We start from the raw sequence: 17,882 nt of genomic DNA, 5'->3' as shown, positions 1-17,882 counted from the left end.
TACAAAATACAAAGATGATGGCTGGTGGGACGGCTCAGCAAGTAAAGGTGTCTGTTGCCAGGCCTGATGACCTAGAGTTCAATTCCCAGAACCCACGTGTGGAAGGAGGGGACTGACTCTCGAGAGCTGTCCTCTGACTTCCTTACCTGTGCCCTGGCACCATCCCTCCTTCAAATAGACAACACATGCCAAAGTGGTAAGAGAACAGACATGGAGCCAGTGGGCGACTGCTATTCTGAAAGGAATTCGGGTTGTGGAGGGTTGCGTCACAGATTTTTTTTCCCAGACAGAAGCTTTCAAACTGCTTGGTCTGTCAGTGAGAACTCCTTTCTCCATAGTGGGCTGTCAAGGGAGGAATCCTGACTTTCAAAGCAGCTTGGTGTTCAGTGAAGCTGCCAGGGTACAAGGAGATCCATCCTCTTAGTGCAGCCCTTTGAAGCATGGTTGGGATGAGGGCTCCTGTCCTTACCACGCTTGGCTCAGCTCAGCTCAGCTCAGCTCAGCTCAGCTCAGCTCAGCTCAGCTCAGCTCTCAGCTCCAGCTTCCTGCTTCCCCAGGGAACTGGTGGCTTCTGTTTCAGGCAGGTCCAGGTAGATGGAGTTTACTCTCCCTTGGCAGTTTTCACCCTGGGAGAGATACGAAGCATAATCACTGGGTACTGCTGCTGGTATTTACTCTCCGTTTCCTCCATTGCTAAGAACCATCCCATTTGGATGTGCATGTCACCCCACCTGTCAGTATAATGTCTTTACACTTGTCTTGGATGCTGCATTATTAATTTTCATTGTAGAAAGATCATCTTGCTCTCAGAGCCAAGTGTGATCTGGATCTTATCACGTCCTGTTCGTGTTTTTATTCTCAGTGTATGTGTGTTACCCATTCTGCCCACTTGTCATCATCCTGTCAAACTGACGGCTGGCTACCTTGTCCAATTGGAACTTTGCTTATGAGGTCTTGCTTCTTTCTCTCCTGCCCTCTCTGTCAAGAACAGTTCTCCCATTTGTAACTGTGCGTGGTAATCCTCCCAGCAAGGCTCCTTCCACACCTGGAAGAAGCCTAGCGTCGTGTAAAAGAATCCTTTCCCTACCAACCTCTCATTGCTTTCCGGATCAATTATTTATTTCCTTGTGTAGTTTGCATCCACTGAAGTATGTGTTACCATAGCCCTAGACTTGCTCCCTTAGAAAGGTCTTGGTCTGGAACAGCTGCCTTCTTCAGGGTGTAATTTAGTTAGGATCGACTATGGGAAACCCATTGGCTGAGAGTGTTTGCTTGTTGTTTGGCCTATTACTGAGCCTCTTAGCTATAGTTGTCTGATTTTGTGTTCACTGCTGCTATACAGTAAGGGTCTGCTGAAGGGCTGAAGGACTCTGAGGCTGAGCCTCAGTGGTTCCTCTGGGGTGCTGGAATGAAGTCTTTGTTCTCCTTTACCACCTACTTCTGTGAGCCCATGACGTGCTCAATCCTTTCTAACCTAAGTGCCCTTCTTAAAGAAGTGCTGATGTCTAGAGAGAGAGGAGTCGGGTTTGTGTGGTGATACATTAGGACAATGCTGGTTGTAATCCATCCTTTACTGACTTTCAGGAAGCCTCAGTTTGGAGGGTTAGTACTAGGAGCACGGAAACCAGTGGGCACAGGCAGAACTGGGGGCCGGGTCCTGGCGTTGCCTCCAGGGATTGCCGAGAGGCTGGTGTAGGGCAAGCCAACTTTCCGGAAGCCCGAAGAAGTAGCTTGAAATCAGGACGACTGTCATATCAGACGGGGGCTCCTGCTGAGTAGTGGGCTTTCAGTTGGCTAGAAGTAAATACACTTTAGGCGAGGGCTAGGCTCTATGTTTTCAGCACTGCAGAGTGCTTCTGTTTTGTGAAGTCAGTGCCACATGACAAGGAACAATCATTTTTGGTGTAATCTTAAAAAAATTATTTTATTTTGCTTTTTTGAGACAGAGCTTTGCTGTGTAGCTCCGACTGTCCCAGAACTCACTGTGTAGGCCAAATTGTGCTCAAACTTGAAATGATGATCCTGCCAGTGTAAGCTTTCTGGTGCTGGGGATCAAACCCAGGGCTTCTGCAAGCACTCTACACTGACCAATTTTACTTTTTAATTAGCTGGCTTGCTGTGTAGCCCAGGCTGGCCACAGATTATTGCTTTCTTGCCGCAGTCTCTTGAACAGTACTGTACCTTCTCAGATAGTCTTTAGTATAAGTCTCTAAAATTGTGAAAGTAGAACATATTCTTGAGAGACTTTCTAAAGGAGAAACAAATGTTTATAAATTCTGCTTATCCACTGTTACTCCTTCATCCAGTAATAGCTATCAGAGCTCAAGTTCACTTCAACTGTACAGTGTCTTTGCATCAGGTGCTAGTGGGTAAATGGCATATCATTAATCATGGTTATACTTGGTCAGGGAAGATAAAATATAGTTAGGAAATGTTTTAAATCAGGAAATACTTTTATTAAAATATCCTTAATTTTATCAATAAAATTAATTTTAACTGCAAATCTATTTTTTGGTTCCAGTGACATTTTGATGCATGAAATCTGTTAAGAAATGTGTTTTAATGTGAAGCTCTTTCTTCTGTCCTTGACCATAGTCAAAGTGACATTATATGTAAGTGGCAGCTCATTTGATTGGTTCATTCACCAACAGGCTGTTCTGTAAGCATCCCACAACAGTGTCCTTAAGGTCCCTTCAGTGTTAGTTTTTCTAGACATTAAGAATAAGGAGGTATAATTTCTGTGACATTTATGTGGCTAAAAACATTCCATATTCTTGAATGTCAATGATCATTTTTTAAACTTTTTATTGGTTCCTTGTGAATTTCATATCTTGCACCCCAGTCCCACTCACCTCCCCCACCTTGGACCTACTTTCCACCCTTGCAATCTCTTGTTGTGGAAGCAGCAGCACGCCACAGTGTGTCCCACGGATATTCCCTTTGCCCACACTTCTTTGCTTGCAGATGTTCATGGCTATGACTTGTTGGTCTGGTCTGAGGCCTCTGGCTTCTGCTAATCTCTCAATACTGGGATCTCACTGGGACTCCTCTTGGCTATCTTGTTGTTTCTCTGAACTCCAGCAGTTCATGTTCAGGTGGGCCAATTCAAAGCTTTGGATCTGGGCTGGAGAGGTATCAAGAGATGCTCAGCTTGCTGACTCTCACACTTTCAGGGCTGGCTCACCAGCAACCACAGCAACCAGGGCCAGCTCCACCCTGCTGCCCAGATGAGGGGCAAGTCTCACTCTCCCAAGTATTGCAGCTAGTGAGGGACATGACCTGTTATACTATCCATCCGCCATAGATGGTGAGGGATGAGAGAGGGGAGGAGCCTGTCTCTCCCTCATCCCTGCCACAGCCTAGCAGGCAAGAGTCAAGGCTAGCTCACACTAGCTAGCTAGTGTCCTGTGCTCACACTCTCTGGGCTGGCTCATTTGCAACCCCTACAACCAGGGCTAGTTCAACTGTGCTGCCCAGGCAAGATGCAGGGCTTGCTCTCCTGATTGCTGCAGCAGGTGAGGGGGACGGCCAGCTCTCTGGCTCTGATGACCTCGAGGTCAGCTCTCTGTCTGCCGAAGGTGGCAAGCAGTGTGTGTATGGGGGAGAATCTGTCTTGCCCATGTCATCACAGGGCTGACAAGTGGTGGGGCCAGCTCTCCCATGGTCACCTGCCACCAGCTCTGCAGTGCTGCCCAGGAGTGGTGTAGGGCCCACTCTCCAGAGTGCTGCAGCTAGGGGAGGACAGGGCCAGATCTCCTGCTTCCATGGCCTAGGCCAGGTCTCCCACCTGCTGTAGGTGAGAGGGAGGGGAGGTTATCCCTCCTTTGTCTACTAGAGAAGACAAAAGGTAGGGCCAACTCTCCCATGCTCACATCCTCAGGACAGGCTCACCTGCAACTCCTACAATGTGAGGTCTGAGCTCTCGAGGACTGCAGCTGGCTAGGTAGGGTGAGCTCCCCTGTTCTCCTGCTTCTAGGCCAGCTCTCCCACAATTCCCAGGTGAGGAGTGGGGCCAACTTTGCACAGCCCTCCGACATCAACCTGTCCTTGAGTGGCAGCCCAGACTAGGGACATCTGCCTGGTATTTGGTAACAGACCCCTGTTGCTGCAGAGCCATCAATTCAGACATGGCCCCTGGTGGAAGCATGGGCCAGGACCTTACTCACAGCAGGCTGTTTCTCACTACCCTTGAGTTTCCAGTTCCCCTTCTCTTCGTTGTGCCCCTGTTCTTCTGTTTCTCCTTCTCTTCCATTTCTCCACCACTGACTTGCTCCTGGGCAGGGGTCACCTTGATCATTGTATGCCCTCCAGGCGTGCACAGCCCTGGCCTGGTATCCATCTCAGGCTGGGTCTTTGTCTGGGCCCCATGGCACCAGTCTGGTGTTCATCTGGTCTTACTCCTTGCCCAGCATGCCCGAGTGTCCATCTGATCTGTCTTGGGCTCACTCCTGCCAGGGGCCGCTGTCCCAGGCAGGTTTCTTCTGGTCTTAGGCTTGTTTCTCTACCTGGGAGACTCTGGGCCTGACTGGCGCCAGACTCGTGGTTGTCTCAGGCTCACCTTTTCTCAGGGAGTGCTAGGCTACTAATCATTTAGCCATTCATAGTCAGAACACTGTGTAGACATAGCCTCTTTCCTCTCTGCCGTCTACTGACACACACGTGACAGTGCAGCCACATCTGCACTACGTCTAGGGGCAGGCAGTTATAACTTATACTGAGTATCTGTTGGAACTGACTCACTTGCTTTATAAGAAAGGAAGCCTGTGCACCATTTTACCGTGCTAGTTTATCTTTTATGGTATTGGTCATTATATTCTGTATACTGTGGTTCACATTCACCAGATGAAACAGATCTTTAGAACAGTTAGGAGACAAGCCTAGATCTTTGGTTTCACACAGGCCTTCCGTCTACGGTATTGAATGCTGATATGCCGTGATTACATTGCACTTGGAGAGAAGACAGGCGCAGCAGTGGGAAACACGAGACCGTGGTGGCTTTACTCAGACACAGCTGTGCCTTACACTGTGTACCCATGTGTTTGAGATGCGTCTTGTAAAGGTCAATATTCAAGTTTCTAGTGCATCATTTTAGATTTGAAGTTGAGACCCACTTAACTATTTCACTAAGAATTAAAGTCTTAAGCTGGAGGGATGGCTAAGTGGTTAAGAGCATTGTCTGCTCTTCCAAAGGTCCGAGGTTCAGTTCCCAGCACCTGCATGGCTGCTCACACCTGTCTGTAACTCCAATTTCAGAGGATCTGACACTCTGACACAGACATACATGTACACAAAACACCAATGTACATAAAATAAAAAGGAAAAAATATTTAAAGTCTTAGAATAAAGGATTTGCGAGCTTGAAGACTATATAAGTGAGGAACAAACAGGCTAATATAAGGCTGTAGAGGGGAGGTTGACTTTACCAGCAGTAAGTAGTTCTCGTGTGTGTGTGTGTGTGTGTGTGTGTGTGTGTGTGTGTGTGTGAGAGAGAGAGAGAGAGAGAGAGAGAGAGAGGAGATATCTTGCTGTTTAGCCCAGATGAGTCTTAAGGCTCTCAATCCTTTTTCCCCAGCCTTGAATGCTGGGAACAGACATGCACTACCACCATATCTAGCTGTGTGTGTGTGGGAGGGGGGCATGCACATTCATGTATGTGTGTTTGCTTGTGGTTCCCACCCTCTTCCTAGTCCTTCTCCTTCTCCTCCTCTTTCTTCTCCTTACAGGGTCTTGCAATGTAGCCCTGCCTGTCCTGAATTTACTATGTAGAACAGGCTGGCCTCAAACTCATAGAAATCTTCCTACCTCTGCCTCTCTACCTCTGGTAATGAGGGCACTATACTGGAGGGTCTTCTTTTTAATGGATGCTGACCCATTGGTTGCCTGCTCCTTATACTTTGGCCTTATGCAGTTGCAGCTGAAGGGTGGGTGGAAAGGCACATTAACTTAGGCTGAGCTGTGGCTAAGGCTGTCAGATGCATGCTGTTCCTGATAGCTGTGCCAGAGATGAAGCATGAGATCATTTTGTTGATTACCACATTTCTTCTTGACCTAGTTAGATTCATACTAGGCAGTCTGGCTATTTTAGGATGTTGTAATACATCTACACAGTACTTTCCAATTTGTTTTTACATATTTGCTTCTCATAATAAACCTGTTGAGTGAGACGACATGGCTGTTTTTGTATCACAGGAATAAACCAAACTAGAAGGTCGTATAACACTGTGGTTAGGAATACTTGTTATATTTTATATGAGTTATATGAGTCAGACTATAAGACCAGCTCTACCGAGTTGTTCATGCTGTTTTACTTTTTTGAGACACAGGGTCTCATGGAGCACAGGGAAGCCTCAAACTTGCTATGTAGTTAAGGCCCACCTTGAACCCTTGATTCTCCTGACTCTGCCTCTTGAGTGATGGGGGTTAGAGGTATGCACTACTCTCTCCAGCCCAGATCTACCAATTACTAACCTAGTAACATTGTAACAGTAAGCTCTCCCCTCCCTGTCTCTCAGCCTCTCTGTCTCTTTGTCTCTCTCTCTCTCTCTCTCTCTCTCTCTGTGTGTGTGTGTGCGCGCGTGCGTGTGCGCATGCACATGTCCATCCATATGTGTGAAGATCAGGAGACAACTCCTAAGAGTCAGTTCTCCCACAGTGTGGGAACTGTGGACTGAAAGCTTGGTGCAAGCACCTTTACTTTCTGGGCCATCTTCCTGACTTATAGCTTGTTTATTTTTTAATGCATGTATACCATGTGCATGGCTGCTGCACACAGAGGCCAAAGGAATGTATCAGGTTTACGGGAACTGGAGTTATGCTAGGAAGCAACCCGGAGCCATCTCTGCAGCCTGCCCTACCCTGATCTTTGAGGAAGGTCTGTCTTTGGAACCTAGGGCTTTCTGATTACTTAAGGCTGGTTGGCCAGTGGACTCTATGGATCTGCTTAATTTCTGCTTCCCCAGTGCTGAGATTATTGGCGCCTGCGACCATGCCCTGATCTCATCTTTACTAGTCGAGCTGTCACTCCAATTCTAGGACCGTTGGACACTTTAAATGGTAGTGAAGAATAAAGAGTGTTTAAAATAGTGGAAACAGGTACTTGCAAAATGGTTCAGCAATTCAGAGTACAGGGTCCTCTTCCATAAAACCAGGATTTGATGCCCAGCACTCTAGTGGTGGCTCACAACTATTTGTAAGTCTGGTTCCAGGGTATCTGACAGTCTTCATCTGGCTTCCACAAGCACAGGGTGTGTATGTGGTGTGCAAATATACATGCAGGCCAAGCACTCATACACATAAAAATAGTGGAAGCATGTACTAGGCACTCAACATGTATTTGGTAAAATAGTGCTCATTTTATTTATTTAACAACAAAAATTCAGAACTCCTCTGTGCTAGACATCAGGAACACACAGTAATCTTACATCTGAGCTGAGGTGTTTGAGACTGTATTCATTAGAGTCGTGTGACATGCATGTGCAGTGCAAAGTGCACACGTGTGCTCAGAATCAATGCTGCAAGTAATATGTTGAGCATTGCCAAAACACCTGGGATTTGGTAAGCAATTGATTCTGAGTTGATCATTGCATGTTCAAAACTCCTATCCTGTTGCCCTTTTCCCTTTAGCAGCCTCTACATTTAATTGTGTTATCCCTGAGAGATTTCAAACTTCAGTTCAGGAAGCTGTGCTCTGATGGAATCACATTTTTGTGGTAGAAATGGCAGTTGAGTTGCTAAGAATTTTATAGGGTGGCACGACCTTTGAGAAGAGTAAAGTGGGAGAGTGCTTGAGGAGGATGTTGTCAATCAAGACCTCATTTCACAAGGAGTGACACTGCTCTGAGACTTAGAGTGACCACATGAAGCTTTGAGGGAGAGGTGAAGCTGATGGTCAGGATCATGGTTAATGTGGTCTGCTGTGAAGAGGTGTGGAGACCAGATGGTGTGGGGCTTGAAGGCAGGGGCCGCCTTCTACATGTAGCAAGTTGAACAAGGCAGTTATGTGTTCACGTTGAGCAGACGATAGGTCAGGAGCAGTGACGGAAGCAGCAGGCATGTTTTTCTTGAAGTCATTTAGAGCCAGCAGTTAGCACAGGGCTCAGCATTCCTGCTTCTCTGTTGTGTTCTAATTTGATAATGGGTGGTACTTCTCTTGTATTCTCAACAGTCATGTATGAAATAACAGCTCTTATTATCTGTGAAGGGATCTGTTCTAACTGTATAAAGTGGCCTAGGCTAGAGAGGTGTAAACAGACAATATCTGAACCTCGGCTACAAACTAGGGATGAGGTAGTAGGGGAGTGAAAGGGAAAAGCAAGCTCCCCGAATACATAAAGCTGGGGATGCTGTTGGCCATGGCTCCTTCCAGTTACTCAAGGCTGGTGGTGGCTGCAGGGTGGTGGGCCATGCTCACCTCTCCCTGTTCACCAGGGGAATGTAGGCCGGGCTGCCCTGCTGCTGCCTTTGCTCTAAGGTCTTAAACTCTCAGTTTCCCCATCCCCACCAAGGTGGATGGGCAGAGACACCCATGAGTTCTCTCTGCAAGGGTTCTAGCTCCTCAGAAGTCTGCTCCTTTGAATCACCCTGTAAGATTAGATATTGGAATTTTCCCTTGCAATTGGCCTTGCAGTGATATGTATAATTATTACATATTTATTGAGTGCTTACTAAGAACTAGTTTCACGTCTTATAGCCCATGATTCTATCATCCTTTCCTGTCTTAACTGCAAAGAAAATGAATTATAGAGAGGTAAGCTAATCTTAGTTCTGACAGTTGGTGAGTGATAACAGCCTTCAAAACTGTGTTTAATCATCCAAGAGACTATGTTCTTAACTGTTTCTTTATAATCATGTGTTCAGTGACTTTTGTTGGTTATTTAATGTTCTGATAAGGAGAAATGGTACTCTTTCTTATGGAGAAAGAAGCTTGCCAGATGGAGTAACAGCTGGCTTATTTAAAGAAATAGAAGCCAGGCACACAGGTGCTCCAGCCTGACATCCCAGAACTTGGGAGGTGGATGGAGGAAGATGAGGGGTTCAGGGTCATCCTGCATTATGGAGTGAGTTTGTGGCCTGGGTTCCACAGGGACATAAGAGTTTGTCTTAAAACAATGGTGGCTGGTGAGATGGGTTAGCAGGTAGAAGAAAGCTTAATGGACTGAGTGTGATTTCTAGAAGTAGAGGACTGCCTGGAAATCCATCCTCTGAGCTTCACATGTCTGCCATGCCATGCCACGCCATGTCCATGCTCTCACACACACACACACACACACACACACACACACACACACACACACACACACACAGAGAGACACTAAATAAAATAGAAAACTTTAAAGAATTACTTATTTTTTATTTTATGTATGAGTGTTTTGCCTACATGTATGATAAGTATACAACATACATGGATGACACCCATGATGGCGAGAAAAGGGTGCTCGACCCTCTGGAACTGGAGTTATGGATGGTTTTATACCAGGGTTGCTGGGAACTGAACCTCTGCAAGAATAATCAGTGCTCTTAACCACGGGGCCATCTTTCTAGTCCCAGAAAAGTATTTTTAAGTCAATAAATAGAAGAAATATAGAAGTCAGTTTTGTAGCCCATATTATAGGCATATGTTCTGAAGAGTCTTCTGTAGACCACAGAAGTGGGAAGCGTTAAAGAAGCCTGTTTTCTGAGCTGAGAACTGTTCTTTTCTTTCTTCAAGCTAAGTGTATTATAGCTGGTGTGTGTGTGTGTGTGTGTGTGTGTGTGTGTGTGTGTGTGAAAATGACAGACTGTGGTTACCTCTTCAGTTTTATTATCATTGTTATTAAATAGTAGTAAAGGTCTGTAAATCAAGAAAATTATTCACCCTGACATTTTAAATACTCATTTCCAGTTCAGTTTTGTCTGTGTACACATAATTTACAAATTATTATAAGATATCCACTCATTTCTCATTTAGTATTTTTTAAGATAATAGACTTTGGAGTTAAGAAGTCTCCAGTAGAAAGGAAGAGACTGGGCCATGTAAAGGCTACAAGGCATTAATAATTGATTGGAGGATGCTTACCAGGCGGCCCACGTATCTGTATCTGGCCTTGGAAGGAGTAGCTATGTATTTGGACGTTGGAAAGTTCATCTTTCCAGACAGTCTGTCAGGCTTCCAAGAAAGCCAGAGGGAAATGGAAAAATACAGTGATGGAGAGCTCATGTGAGACTAACGAGCTGTTGGAGCTGGCAGAGAAGAGGAAGAGCAGGGAAGAGTGGTCCCCCCATAGAGTGTTTTAACTGTGGTTAAATTTTAACAAATGGGCAGTACCACACAGTTCGTCAGAATTGTCAGTGTTTTAGTCTTATTGATGGCTTTGTGGTTAATAATTTTATCAGGGTGTAAGAACAAAATACTTGACAAATACTATTTTTTGTGCTAAAACTGTTACTCTATATTAAATTTAGGGTTATATGTTATAACCCTATATATAATAAATCAATACTTTCTTTAACTAAGGGTGGATTTAAAGTTTCAAACAGATCTGACTGTATACTGACCATTAAGTATTCAAATGCTTCTATGACATAACCCTCAGAATGAAATCCTATATTCAGTATTGTCAACGATAGTTTCCTTTATCCAAGTTATTGTCTTTTTTTTTTTTTTAAGTTTAAAAGAGTGTGTATGTGCGTGTGTATGTGTCACACAAAGGCACATGCACATTTGGTATGGCACTCTCTATTCTGTCTGTGGGCCCTGGGGGTTGCACACCTACACTTGTACGTGGAGGCCAGAGGAGGCTATCTTTATTTTCTTGAATCAGGGTCTCCAAGGACACGCTCCTGTTCCTGCTCCTCACACCCCACAGCTGGGTCTACAGATGTGCACGTAGCCACACTTGGCTTTTCACAGGGACTTGCAGGATGTGAATGCAGATCCTCATGCCTGCATGTGCAGTGCTGTTTCCACCAAGCCATCCCAGTTCCAGCTCAGCAATAAACAGCAGATAGGCGTGTGAGGCCGCTAAGAGCACAAAGAATGCCATCTAGACGACGGCTGTCTTGGCATCCTGATGGGGTTGTTTATCAGTGGTGACGTCTTGAGCAAGTGACTTTCTCTGTGCACCAAGATGCTGGCTATCTGGTTGTGCTGGCTCCTCCCAAGGCGATTCCAAGGATTAAAGGATGTATATTTGTAAAACAGCACCTGCCTTATGGTAAACCATAAGACAAGCCAGGTGTATTTTTTCCTAATAATGAAAGTAATACATTGCTAAATATGTGTAGAATTCAGAAAATTGTGCTGGCTGCCTTTATGGGAGTAGCAGCGATGTTCCAGCGATGTGTCTTGCCTGTGAACCTTTGATTACTTGTTTCCTTCATTAGGTTGGTTTGCCTTGAAGAAGAATTCTTTTTAAATCCCTCAATCATTCTTTTACCACTGATAAATTAATACATTTGATGTATTTGGTGAATGAGTCTCCAGAGAACTGTATGCTTGTTTTACTACTAACTAGCTCCATGGCCATTTGGAGAATTATTTAGTCGTTGTGACCATCTCCTATCCTCCCAGTTAATAATTGTTTTGCAGGATTACCACAAAGAGTTAATGACATCTGTATATGCAAAGGCACTGGCTGTGTGCTTGGCCCTTTGGGGTGTTTGGGGGATATCTTTTCTGTTCATTTTCTTTATGATCTAACATTGGAATGAAATTCATTCTTCTCCGCTCCCTCTCCAGTTGCTTCAGGGAAGAAATCCAGGAACATTACAGGGCTTGCCTCAAATCTCTGAAAAGCCACATGTAAGCAAAATGAGTGTTCCTGCCAGAATTAGTCGCAGGTTCATGCCTCGAAAGCCTCAGCCCATGGGAGTTGAGGCAGGAGGATTTTTCAGAAACAAAACAAGGAAAGGAAAGGAAAGGAAAGGAAAGGAAAGGAAAGGAAAGGAAAGGAAAGGAAAGGAAAGGAAAGGGGAAAGGAAAAAGGAAAGGGAAGGGAAGGGAAGGGAAGGGAAGGGAAGGGAAGGGAAGGGAAGGGAAGGGAAGGGAAGGGAAGGGAAGGGAAGGGAAGGGAAGGAAAGGTAGGCAATAGAAAGCAGAGTGAGTGTGCAGCCCCTGTTTCCCACTAACAGAAGGTTTGCAAGATGATCCTGGTGCCTGTCAGGCTCATGGTGATGGCATTTGACATGCTTTCTGTCATTCCACTGTGAAATACAACCTGCATATGTATAGGAAGGTATGAAAACATGCATATATACTATCAAAAAAACATTGTGGGGCTGGAGGGATGATGGTTCAGTATTTTTAATACTAAAATTGATTGATTGATTGATTGACTCATTGATTGTGTATGAATGTTTTCTATACATGTATGTGTGAGAGATGAGCTCCTAGCACCCACACTGGGCATTTTACAACTGCCTCTAACTCTGCTCCAGGGAATTCCAACACCACTGGTTTCCAGGCACCTGAACTCACGTGCATATACCGCCCTCCCCCTAGAAATGCATACAGACACATAATTAAAAATAAAATCTTTACAAAGAAAAACATTTGCCAACCCAGCCAGATCTAAAATATTTTCATACCTTATGTCTGTGGAGACTTTAAAGTATGCCAGGAGATATTTGTATACTTTTGTCTAAGCTCTTAAAGCTATTAATAAAAAGTTTTAAAATGTTAAAATTTTCAGTTTGGATTCGGATTATAGCTCAGTGGTAGGAGTGCCCTAAATAGCATGAATGAGGCCCTAGTTTCAATTCTTTAACAATTCACAAAACAGTCAAAACCAGTGAAATTATGCTTTCCCTGATAAATAAAAAACCTTTATAACAAAATTAGAAAATATATAAAATTAGAGTATATTAAATAATTGAAATCAGTAAAATGTCAAAAGATGATGGAATTTAGTTATCTAATATATTTTTTGTTTTAGTATGCTTATATTTGGATGAGTAGTAAAGATACTGTAAATTATGTAGTTAGTTATCCTATAACATTAGTTTTATTTATTTATTTATTTTTCGAGACAGGGTTTCTCTGTGTAGTCTTGGTTGTCCTGGCACTCACTTTGTAGACCAGGCTGGCCTCGAACTCAGAAATCTGCCTGCCTCTGCCTCCCAAGTGCTGGGATTAAAGGCGTGTGCCACCACTGCCCGGCATAACATTAGTTTTAACCAGTGGTTCCCAACCTGTGGTTGCAACTCCCTGGGGAGATGTTGAATAATCCTTTAACACAGAGATTGTCTAACACCATTTGCATATTAGACATTTACATTACAATTCACAACAGTAGCAAAGTTACAGTTATGAAGTAGCAACAAAAAAAATTTTATGGTCAGGGATCACCACAACATGAGGAATTGTATAGCATTAGGAAGGTGAGAACCACTGTTTTTTTTTTTTTTAACTTTTTAAAAAAGAGCTATTTATTTTATGTATATGAGTACACTGTAATTCTCTTCAGACACACCAGAAGAGAGCATCAGATCCCTTTTATGGATGGTTGTGAGCCACCATGTGGTTGCTGGGAACAGAACTCAGAACTTCAGGTAGAACAGTCAGTGTTCCTAACCACTGAGCCATCACTCCAGCCCCAAACCAATGGTTTTTATCAGACCTTCTGGTATGATGGGGCATACCCTAAGTTCTAGGACTTGGGAGCAGGACAGGTGAATCTCTGTGAATTCCCAGTCAGTCTGGTCTATAATAGTGAGTTCTAGGCCAGCCAGGGAATACTGGGAGACCCTGTCTGTGTGGTTTGTATTTGCTTGGCCTATGGGAAGTGGTACTATTAGGGGGTGTGGCCTTGCTGGAGGAAGTGTGTCACTGTGTAAGTGGGCTTTGAGGGGTTCTTCTATGCTCAGGCTCTGTCCAATTTGGATGATACTGGCCTTTGGCTGCCTGAAAAGGACAGTTTTCTCTTGGCTGCCTTCTGATCAAGATGTAGAACTCTTGGCTCCTCTAGCACACATCTGCCTGCACACTGCCATAATGGACTGATCCTCTAAAACGCTAAGCCAACCCCAATCAAATGTTGTCTTTATAAAAGTTATCTTGGTCATGGTGTGTCTTCACAGCAGTAAAATCCTAATTAAGGCATCATCTAAAAGAATAGCTTTTAACCATTTCTTCTGTAAAATCACCAATTATGTCACTATTAAAATGGCATTTTGGTGTTCTAGTAACAGGAGTCAGTCAGAGACCCAAGGATTTAAAAATGTGATCAGTGTAAAGATTCTGAAGTTAAAAGCACAATTCCATTTACATTAGTACCTGCAGTGAAACACTTAGGTATAGATATATGAAGATTTACATAATATCTGTATGAGGAAAACTGATAAACACTATCAGAGAACCAAATAAGTGCAGAGATTTCCCCATGGTCACAGGTAGATTTAATATTGTCAACTCTTAAGTTCTTTCTAAACGCAAACCTTAACAGACACTATAGCATGTAGATCTACACATGGAAGCAAACATGAAGAAATAATACACATGTATCATTAGAAACTGAACAGAGTGGTTCCGTGTGCTTTCTTCAGCACTGCGAATGTTGGGCCACTGGAACAGCCGGAACTTCACATGCTGGGAGATTTTGAAGTAAAAATCACTTTAGTAGGAAGTTTGGCAGCTTGCAGCGAAGTGAAATACACTTTTGCATAATCTAGCAGTTGTGTTTCTTGATCAAGTTGGGAATTTACCACTACACAGCACCCTGCATATTGATGCTTTCTGCAGCTTTCCTCACACTGGACAGAGATGGAAACAACCAGGATGCTATTCTGTAGGTAAGTGAAACAAACCACGATACACCCAGATAATAGAATATTATTAAACACTACAGGAAACAGGCTGTTGAGGGGCTGAAGAGATGGCTCAGTGGTTAAGAGCACTTGTTGTTCTCCCAGAGAACCCAGGTTTCTAGCATCCACACTGTAGCTTAGAACCATCAGTAATACTGGTCCCAAGGAATCTGATGTCCTCTTTTGGCCTCCATGTGGCATATGGTGTACACATCCATGAGGAGATGATGCACATGTATCATTAGAAACACATACAATGGTCACTTCTTCATAAAGCTATACAAAACATTTTGTTTTCAAAACATTTTTCTTCTAAATATTAAGAATTAAGGTGGACAAGCAAGCCAAGACCCCTCAGTGAAGGAGAGTCTTCAACAGATGCAACATACAGTGCTGGGACAACTAGATTGCCACAGTGAAAGGAGCAGAGTCAGACCCCTACCTCGTACTGCATTCAGTGAACTCAGATGCGTCAAAGGCAAATTCAGGACGTAAAGCTATAAAAACCTTAGCAAAGAATGAGTTTATACATTGGTGACTTTGGACCAAGCAATGCTTTTAAAGATATGGAGTTGAAAGCCTAAGCAAGATTAAAATAGATAGTGCCTATGTCATAAAGCCAAGAACTTTTGTGCATCAAAGAACATCATTAAGAGAGTAAAGAGGAAAAAAAAAAAAGAGAAAATTCTAAAAATAAAAAGGAAAGAGAAGAGTAAGCCAGTGATGACTCAGTGGGGAAAAACACTTCTTATGCAAGCTTGGTAACATTAGTTTGATCTCTGCAACTCATATAGAAGGGGAAGGAGAGGCCTCAACACATACTATACCATTCTAATGTAGACACACACACACACACACACACACACACACACAGAGAGAGAGAGAGACAGAGAGACAGAGACAGAGTAACAGAGAGAGGGAGAGACAGAGAACGACAGTGAGATAGTTTTTAGAAAATGAAGAGGATGCATAGAATTTGGGAGAGTATTTGCAGGCCAGATATTCAAGGACTAATTTAGACTATGTAAAGAATCTTACAATGTAACAATGAAAAGATAGCAGCCTAAGAGTAAGCAAATGATTTCAATAGATATCTTTCTTTTAAAAAGTGGTATAAATGTCCAGTAAACATATGAAAAGTGCATTAGTCATAATCATTAATATAATAATTGCATGCTACAATATGGATAGGTCTTGAAAACATGATACTAACAATAAAATATGTTTTGTCTCCAGGATCTTATGTCAGTGTCACAATATAAAACACAGTTTCAACTTTAAAAGTCTCATAGTTCCTAAAACTTCCAATACTTTAATCATGTCTATAAAGAGAAAAAAGGACAAGTTATAAACTTTCTTATTCCAAGGATGAGGAGCGAGAGCAGTGACAGATCAAAGCAAGCCCCACATCCAACAGTGTAAAGCCCGTGGCGCAGAGGCCAGCGTCTGGGACTCATTCATGGTCATCAGGCTCCCACCCATCATCCACACCACGCACAGCTTGTCTTTTAAGATCAGAACTGCTCCACACCTGCAGCCATCTTTGGTAGCCATCCCATAGTCCCGGTATCTCAGATATGCTGGAGTCTCCAGGGCAACTGAGGCTGCACTGGGACCAGTGCCTCAGCCTGTCACAGTGCCACACCTCGGCTGCTCTGCTTGTCTCCCTCCTGCCTTCAGACCAGTGCCATGTGGTTTCTCTGCCACACTGTTGTGCAAGCTTGCTGTGCACTCTTGCTTCCTTACTGGACTTCAGCTTCTGTGTGCTGGCCCTGAGGAACTTCTTCCAGAAGGTTTCACTGTAATACAGATGAGCATCTTTTTCAGCCTCGGCTGGCCAGCACTGTTGTGTCAGTAAAGCACAGGTTTCCGTTCCGACGATTCTTACCTCAAATATATAAATGGCCCTGATAGTCTGCTTCCTCTGAAACGTCACAAGCCAGGTCTCCATTCCTGCATTCTCGCAACATTCTTTCAACAGTAGCTTTTAAAGCTATGGGCACATCCACACCAAAGTTCTAAATAAATACTTCCACAATCTCCGTCCCAATACCCCACCTCCCAAACAACCCAAACAACAAAATAAAATAAAACCCAGCACAGATCAGGACCATTGCAACAGTACCCAATGTTCCTGGTACTGATTTGTCTTCTAATTTGCTTTCTGTTGTCATTATAAACACCATGACCAAAGTAACTTGGTGAATAAAGGGTTTATTTGGTTTACAATCCATCATCAAAGGCATTAAGGCAGGAACTGAAGTAGAGACCTGGGTTGCTTGCCTGATTTCTCTCTCTCTCTCTCTCTCTCTCTCTCTCTCTCTCTCTCTCTCTCTCTCTCTCTCTCTCTCTCTCTGTCTCTCTCTCCTCCTCGTTCCTTCCCTCCTTCCCTCCCTCCCTTTCTTCTTTTTGTAACCCGCTTTCTTTCACACCCCAGGACCACTTGCCTGGGTAAGTGGTAGCACTTCCCAAGTGGATTGGATTCTCCCACTCCAGGCTTCAGCCTGTCTAATGGTGGATGCAGTTCTTCACATGCAGTTTCCTCTTCCCAGCGGTGTCAAGTTGACAATTAAGATTGGCCATCACAACTTTGTAGGCTTGCTTTCAAACTATTTCCTTCATTTATTCATCAGCTTCATTTGTCTTTTTAAAAACTACTTTTATGTGTGTGAATGTTTTGTCTGTATATATGTGTGTGCACTACATGTATGCCTGGTGCTGAGGAAGCCAGATGAGGTGGCTGGGTTTTCCACAGAACTGGAGTTAACAGACAGTTGTTAGCTGTCCTGTGGGTGCTGGGCATCCAACCTGGGTCCTCTGCCAGGTAGCGGTGCTCTTAAATGGTGAGCCATCTTTCTAGCCCTAGCTTAATGTCTTAAGAAACAACTTTTATAGTAAGTAAAAGATGTTTCTGATTTTATATCTACTGTTAAGAAGAATGTGTGTGTGTGTGTGTGTGTGTGTGTGTGTGTGTGTGTGTGTGTGTGTGTGGCTTGACTCCAGCCTGCCCAGGTAGTTTGTTTTATCTTGGCCCTTTAAATGGCTTAGTTTCCTGCAACTCAGTGGTACTTCCTGATAGCTTACTGTGAGAAGGAAGGTTG

The 17,882-nt window shown here is 43.8% G+C and overlaps 1 protein-coding gene and 1 non-coding gene across 4 annotated transcripts in view; one reads left to right on the top strand and one right to left on the bottom strand.

Moving 5' to 3' along the window:
- Positions 1-17,882, top strand: part of Slc16a10 (solute carrier family 16 (monocarboxylic acid transporters), member 10) — a 108,739-nt gene that overhangs the window by 28,110 nt on the left and 62,747 nt on the right. The gene's annotated exons all lie outside the window — the stretch shown is intronic.
- Positions 4,571-4,699, bottom strand: Gm25613. Its single transcript, XR_003949103.1, has one exon. It is a non-coding gene; the product is annotated as a small nucleolar RNA SNORA17 (small nucleolar RNA).

This window comes from Mus musculus, chromosome 10 (assembly GCF_000001635.26).
Source record: "Mus musculus strain C57BL/6J chromosome 10, GRCm38.p6 C57BL/6J".
Lineage (NCBI taxonomy): Eukaryota > Metazoa > Chordata > Mammalia > Rodentia > Muridae > Mus > Mus musculus.
Note: the sequence above shows the minus strand (reverse complement) of the source record. Positions and strands in the feature narration are given on the sequence as shown.